Here is an 8,381-nt window from a genome sequence, read left to right on the forward strand (position 1 = left end):
TAATGTTAATGAGTTTCCAAACTCCGCCTCCGTGACACCTGTCAGGTGTGGATCTGAGGTGGCGTATGGTCTGTTTATCAGCAATGTCCCCTGAGAGTATATTGTGATTTTTAGCCAAATGAGTCTTAAAGGCCACTCCTACCTCGACACCGGTCTGAGTGGGGATATGTAGTCTCTAACGGTTGTGTATGTTCGTCAGTACTGTTCTTGTAGTATATATATTTGTGACTTCTCATACTCTGTATCAGTCCTTCGTCAATGGCTTGGAGATAAAGTCGAAACCGGTCAGGACCTACACCCCGTTTCTTATTTTTCACCTGTGGTAATATTACGTGTGATGTATGTATTTATGTATGTACGTATGTATGTATGTATATATATATATATATATATATATATATATATATATATATATATATATATATATATATATATATATATATATATATATATGAGCGTGTGTGTGTGTGTGCGTTTGTGTGTGTGTGTAGCTATGAGATCCAGGGAGAGAAAGAGCGAAAGAAAGAATGAATTATGCAATATACAAACGGTGGCTACAATGCTTTTAAATCAATATTAGTTTAAAAGACCAAGAGTTGATACCAGATTAATTTCTGACAAAACATTCAAGCCCGGAAACAGTACGTGACTCTTGGGACGTCTGGTTAACTTCTTTTCAATTTTCTATAAATGTTGCTATTGATCCTGACTTCATTCACAACGTTCGAACCCCTACCTTTACTGGAATGGGGTAAAAGGATTCGCTTCTGATATTTAAAGATTTTAATTCTGTTTCTTGTGAGAAATATATGATGGCGCTTTGTGGCTATGATAAAATCGCGGTGTCATTGTTGTTCAGGCAGAGGATACCTTTTCAACATCGTTTGAGTCATTTCATGGTAATTACCAGGTTGCTTCTTCTCACATAAGGCAACGAGCAAGGGACTGTAATAAATGAAGGGGAAAATAATACAGATCTCATTACTCCAAACACTATTAAAATAAGTGTGGTGAAGTAAACTGAATTTTCTAAATAACAGCGAAACAACTCTTGAACACGCGTCAATGCATAAATTATGGGGAAAAGGACAACTGGTGGGGGGCAACGTTTTCTGTGAGGGCACAAATTCAACGGTCAGTGTAAAGGGAACAATTCATAGGGTCTTATACGTAACCTTAATCAGGGGCTGTTGTGAACATACAGAATGTGTTATATGTTGCTTGCACAGGGAACAGTTTTGGTAATGATAAAACAAGTGTACAAAATGCTCATGTTGGGGAAACAAATGTATTTTGAGCTCTAAAAAGGGCAACGACTGAAGATGGCGAACAATGGCTAAAGCAAAGGTTAAAACAAAATGTTCATGAAATAAATGAAAATGGCATAAAAGGCGCTATAACGCCAAGACCAACCTAAAAATGTTCATCCTGGAGTAACACTAGTTATGCTAATTCAATTAGGATCGCCCCGCTTCGTTGTACTTGATTTGATGGATATTGGCGTAAAAAATGCAAGCGGAGTAAATGCTTGGATGCGTAAATACAAAGCGGACGTAATTCACTTTCCCACATCAGAGCAACCTGCTTCAGATCAGCTATTCACCTTAAATCCCACATAAATGTTGATCAACATTCAAATGAAAATATTCGTCGAGCGACCAATAATTTTCACCATGAGACCAGATGATATTTGTCTTCCAAGTTCATTTCCATTCACATTCTCCTAGAATAATACAACCTATCGTTTTATGCACGAAATACCTGGTGTTTCTATGCTGATTCTGTGCATTTTACCTACCGGTTCACGTTCAGAGAAAGTCTGCCAATATCAAAATAGGTAAAAACTTGCAAGAGGAAAGATACACACACACACACACACACACACACACACACACACACACATATATATATACATATATATATATATATATATATATATATATATATATATATATATATATATATATATATATATATATATATATATATATATATATAGAAGAGAGAGATAGAGAGAGAGAGAGAGAGAGAGAGAGAGAGAGAGAGAGGTAAAGAAATGTGCATCTTTCTACAATTAAGACCTCTGAGTTTCCACGTGAAGGAACAGTCGAGATATGACGTGTATAACTAAACCAGAACTCAGCAGCTGTTCCAGACGCCTACATGTTTGAGGATACAAATGGCTCGAGAGAGAGAGAGAGAGAGAGAGAGAGAGAGAGAGAGAGAGAGAGAGAGAGAGAGAGAGAGAGAAGGATCTGAAAAAGAAAATAGGCCTTAAAGAAATAAAAAAAATATTAATAATAACGGAAAAGGAAAAGTTATTTTGAAACGGAAGCATTTGAGTTCGTATTACTTAATGATTCACTCAGCTTATTTTGGAATAACTGAATATCAATATTATGAATATCAGATATAAAATGTTATTTATTGAGTAAAATGCACAATTATATATATATAGATATATATATATATGTATATATATATATATATATATATATATATATATATATATATATATATATATATATATATATATATATATATATATATATATATATGTGTGTGTGTGTGTGTGTGTGTGTGTGTGTGTGTGTATGTATATATATATATATATATATATATATATATATATATATATATATATATATATATATATATATATATATATATATATATATATATATATCATCAGCCATGAGAAAGGTGGAAGAAATGACTTTGAACCGAGCGCTTTCTTGTATTTCCACACCTCATCAGGGTTCAGGTACAAGTGACAAGGAATAAATACAGACTATCAAAATGGCTGGTTGAGATACTTACACCACTAGTGGGCACTGTCTCGGTAAGTTCTTTTGAAAATAATGTAGATTTTATTATTAGTCTTCATAATTTTAACCCAAATTTTGACTTTATAATGGTGAGTTTTGATGTTACTTTTCTCTTTACATAGGTGCCAATAGATGACCTGTTAGAGTTTTTAGAGGATGAGATGAAAAAAAAACATGTGTTCATATTGCCGCACAAAGGTTTAATAGAACTTATAAAATTGTGTATCAAAAGTTGCAAGTTTACTTTCAATTGTAATTATTATGAGCAGATATTCGGTATGGCCATGGGAAATCCTCTTTCTCCTATACTTAGTAATCTATATATCGAGTTTTTCCAGAGAGAATATTTACCGAACTTATTGCCAAGAGGTGTGATATGTGGATGACATCTTTTGTTCATGGTCAGTAAAAAGGAACGTAAACAACTTTCTGAGTAGATTAAATGCACTAGTACCCTCCATAAAGTTCACCCTTGAGATTGAAAAAGACTGAAAATTGCCATTTTTAGACGTGTTAGTACACAGATCTGATAGAAAGTTCAATTTTTCCGTCTATAGGAAGCCCACAAACATCTGTTCTTATATTCATTTTTATTCTAACCATCCATTTAAAACTAAGACTGCTGTTTTTCTGCTATGTTCTTAAGGGTACTGCGGGTTAGTAGCCCGGAATTTTTAGATCAAGAACTTGACAAAATACGTGAAATTGCTGGCAATTCGAGGTATCCAAACAGTTTTATTGAAAACGCCTTTTGTAAAGCTAGAAAAACGTTTTGCGGATTGACGAAAATTGAAAAGTTCGAAAACAAAACCATTTTAGTGCTTCCTTTTTATACTTGTTTTAACAACAGCCCGAGACCAGTTAAGCCACTGGGTATCAATGTCGTGTTTAAAACGCTAGGAACTATTACAAAACTTGCTAATTAGAAATTCACTGGGAAATGGAATAGGATGTATTTATAAGATTCCGTGTAAACATTGTAATAAAACTTATGTAGGACAAAGTGGGAAGACGCTGGCAGTTCGATTAAACCAACACAAACATAGTATAAGAACTGGTAATATGTCAAATACATTATTTGAACACATGAATAATGGTAACCATAGTATTAACTGGACGGAATCTAAGAAGATTATGTTTGGAAAAGATCTAGTAAAAAGAAATTTAATAGAATCCTGTATAATTAAAAAAAGACTGTGAGATTAACAAATATCAGCCTAGGTTTGTATAAAGTTGATGAAATTTAAACGAGTGGTATTTTAAAACAAGTACGCTATTAAGCATTAACACTGTTCAGTAATTGTTAGCGTAGTTTATCTTTTTAGCATTGTTTGTCTTACCACGAAGTCTTCTTGAGACTCTGTAATTATTTCCTTGTCACTTGTACCTGAACCTGATGAGGTGTGGAAATACACGGAAGTCATTTCCTTTCACCTTTCACCTGGCTGATGCATATATGACCATCACACATATCCAGTGATTTGTTACAATATGTGTGTATATAAATAATATATATAAATATATATATATATATATATATATATATATATATATATATATATATATATATATATATATGTATGTGTGTGTGTGTGTGTGTGTGTGTGTGTGTGTGTGTGTGTGTGTGTGTGGTGCGTGCATGTATATGTATAAATACTTACACACACATACACTACACACCTATATATATATATATAATGTATAAATACATATATATGTGTATATATGAATATGTATATATATATATATATATATATAATGTATAAATACATATATATATATATATATATATATATATATATATATATATATATATATATATAAGTATATATATATATATATATATATATATATATATATATATATATATATATATATATATATATATATATATATATATATATATATATATATATATATATGTATTTATATATATATATATATATAAATATATATATATATATATATATATATATATATATATATATATATATATATATATATATATATATAATATAAATGTATTTATACTATATATATATATATATATATATATATATATTCTATATATATATATATATATAAATATATATATATATATATATATATATATATATATATATATATATATATATATATATATATATATATATATATATATATATATATATATATACATACATATACACACACATATATATATATATATAATATATATATATATATATATATATATTATATAAAAATATTTACATTCAGATCACATCATCATCACCTTCACGGAGCCAAGTAGCAGCTAGGTCATTTAGGTGCCGAGATTCGACCGATTATTATCTTCATCGAGGCACTGAGCAGATCGGTTCATCGCCTCCGGATCTGCAGATGCGGGTGGCCATCTCGAGGGACACTGGCGTGTCATCCTCGACCTGTGTTGTTGGGCGGCGAGAATACCAGACGCCCACCAGCAAGACGTCCAGTACCATGCCGACGCAGTCCAGATCAGTGAAAGAGCCTGCAGTTTACATCGATCTTCAGTCAGAGCGACGCTGTGAAAGCGATTCATCTACCGCCAGGATTGACAACTCCGCCTCCGCGACGCGCCACGCGGCGGCTGGCGGCTGGGCGAAGGAAACGAGATAAAGTTATAGCAGGTAGCAAAATGTCAGAAGGTGGGAGCATTAGCCATCAGAGGAGCATGAAATTTATGCATGTTGCTTGTGGTCAACTTTAATTATTTGTTTTCAGCCACATATTCTCTGCTTTTTAAGCGTTGCACACACAGCTTGGCTATTTTAGTTCAGCTCCACAGCCTCATTTAAAAACCATTTAGGTGCCAATATTATTAACTTTACTAGTGTGAAAGTTATTTAATACAAATGTCAGAGCTTTTCGTTTGCGCAAAAGAGCGGGTGAGTGACGTCTGATCAAAAATGAGATTTTTGTCTTTATATAAAAAGGGTAAAATTATGATAATGATTAGTTTAATAAATACGATATAGCAGTTGTACCAGAGAAAAATATCATGTTTATAAAACAATATCAGTTTTCATCATTTCAGTGAAAAATATCAAAATATTAGTAGCAGCAGCTCATTTTCGACTTCATTCGCGCTCATCGCTTGCCTTTATGATATGTCATTAGAAAGCTATTATTGTTTAAACACTTCTCGCCGAAAGTTATTACATTTAAAATACCAGCATATGATGCAACATTTAGTCTTTCGCATTTTCTTCTCTCTCTCTCTTCTCTTCTCCTTCTTCTTCACTCGATGATTGTAACTTCAGACTAGCTAATGTATGAAAGATATGACGACAATGAACTTAGTACAGCGCACCTTCGGCTTTCATAGTACAGATTTAATTGACATTAGCAGTTGTTATAGTTCGGCTTCATCACTTTCAAGAGACTTTGGTTTGAATAAACTAAATACACATAAAAATAAAAACAAGAAATCGGATATATCCTAAAGTAGTTACCTGTTTAAAAGACACTTGTGCCAAAGACTTAGTCTTAAGCTTAGTCATCAATAATATAAACCAGAAAGTTCACTACATGCTAGCAGTGATAGCAGCGTGAGTTGTCCACCTGGCTACAGTATTTGAAAACTATTTTCTGAGCTCATCAACATTTACAGAAAAGAAAGGAATTTCACGTGCCGTCGCCCTAATCGCATCATCTTCCAGCAGTCCGGTGTTGCGCATCGGTCAATCAACGTGTGGCCTTTGTTACAATTCACATAACCAGGTGCGTAGAGATACGCCAACAGCGTTTGAGACATACATCTCTTTTCAACACCTGACGTGATGCGAGTCAAGCAGAACGGAAGGCTCTTCCTTCGTTTTTTGGCTGTGCGTTCATCTCAGCCGAACAATTTATCGCGAGCTGTTAAAAATGCAGAACCAGCATTCTGGTCTTAGCTTCTACGAATTAAACATTTAAATTAAAGCCAGTTACCGCCGAAGGCTCTGCGCCTAATAATGAAACGGACAGGTCGGGTACCTTTCAGCCGTTTTTTGCAGTTGTCTCGCCGAGCGTGATTTCCTTGTTGGGAGGCAACAGTAACTTTTATCGAGTAGTTCTGAGTGCTTCCTTCGTTCAGCTTGTTATGCTCATTTGGATAAGCCCAGAATATAACAAATTCGTGCCTGCAATTTACAGCAAACAGGTTATTGAACATAGTGTCTACCATTTGCTTTCGTAGCGAAAAGAAACAAGCGAAAATGGCCTAAACTTTAAATCAGCGGTCATTGAACTGGCCCATATCAGCAAAACAGCAGCACAAGATAACCGCCGACGACAGCAAAGACGACACGCGACGAGGCTTCGTGGTTGGTCCTGATTGCGGACAAACATTATCTCATCTTTTGTGCTGTATGTGATCGTCGATGTATAATGAAATCATTAGCCTTCACTTAAAAATGCAGCTAAAATTCGAGCGTCGTTATGTTCTTTTAACATATTTGTATTTGGTGACGGCAGACGTAACAAACAAAAAACAATAAAATGGTGCCAAATCATCTACAATATTTGCAGGAAGTCAGGTCGGGCAGCAACACAAAGGCAGCACCAAACAAAAGCAAAGCCAATCAGTAGTTAAATAAAAGGCGAACAGCAGGCAGGAAAAAGAGCAAAGTCATCGGGCAATATTAAACAGTTGATGACAGGGTAAAACGACAACCAGAAACCCCGATGGAGACAGCGATATTTGTTGTCAAAGAGAAAGCAGTCAGGTCACACGATCACCATGGTCACACCACCTTCATGACGCCCGGCGTGCTTCAATTTGTTGCTCAGGTCTCGACTGTCGTCGACTCCAAAACTGCTCGTTGCCGCCAGCATTGCTACTTTGCGTTCATCGCACCCGACCGCGCTGAAAACAGTCACCACGAAAGTATCAAACAAAAACTTCGAAGGGGGAGGCAGGCTGGTCAGTGGGAATCTGAGAATCAGCCTTTGCAGAAATATCATTTCGGTCGCGACACTTACCTGAAAAGAAAGACAGCTTTTTTTTGGTTATTCATGATCTTCGTCGCCGTGGGCAAGCGCTGAGAGTTAAAAATGTTATCGATTTTGAGTGTTGTTGGCGTGTTCTCTGATCATACCAGGACTACAGTTGCGACGATTATGATGTACAACAAAGAATTGAAACAGGCAATGAGTTAAAATTAATATTTTACTACGGTGAAACAGGTTCGGTAAAGATAAAAAAACATAAATAATAAAAATAAAGCGCATAAAGTTAACAAAAGTAGTTATAAACAAAAGGCAAAAATAAACAACAGCAGCTTCAGCAGACACAAACCCGACAAATTGCAAAACCTCGTTGAGACAAATAAATATGCTGTTGTCATACGAGCAGCGCTCACACGACTACCATGTCATTACTCACGACGTGCCTCCGCCTCGGCGTGTTTCAATTCTGTTGCCATAAACCGACAACGACTTCAAAACCTCAGCAATATCAGCCGTTACTTCGCTCTCATCAGTATTCGACCGACGAAAAATAGTTTCAGTCATACCCGTTAGGTAGCACAAGAAACCAGCAGTTTCAAA

This window comes from Macrobrachium rosenbergii, chromosome 51 (genome assembly GCF_040412425.1).
Source record: "Macrobrachium rosenbergii isolate ZJJX-2024 chromosome 51, ASM4041242v1, whole genome shotgun sequence".
NCBI classification, from domain to species: Eukaryota; Metazoa; Arthropoda; class Malacostraca; order Decapoda; family Palaemonidae; genus Macrobrachium; species Macrobrachium rosenbergii.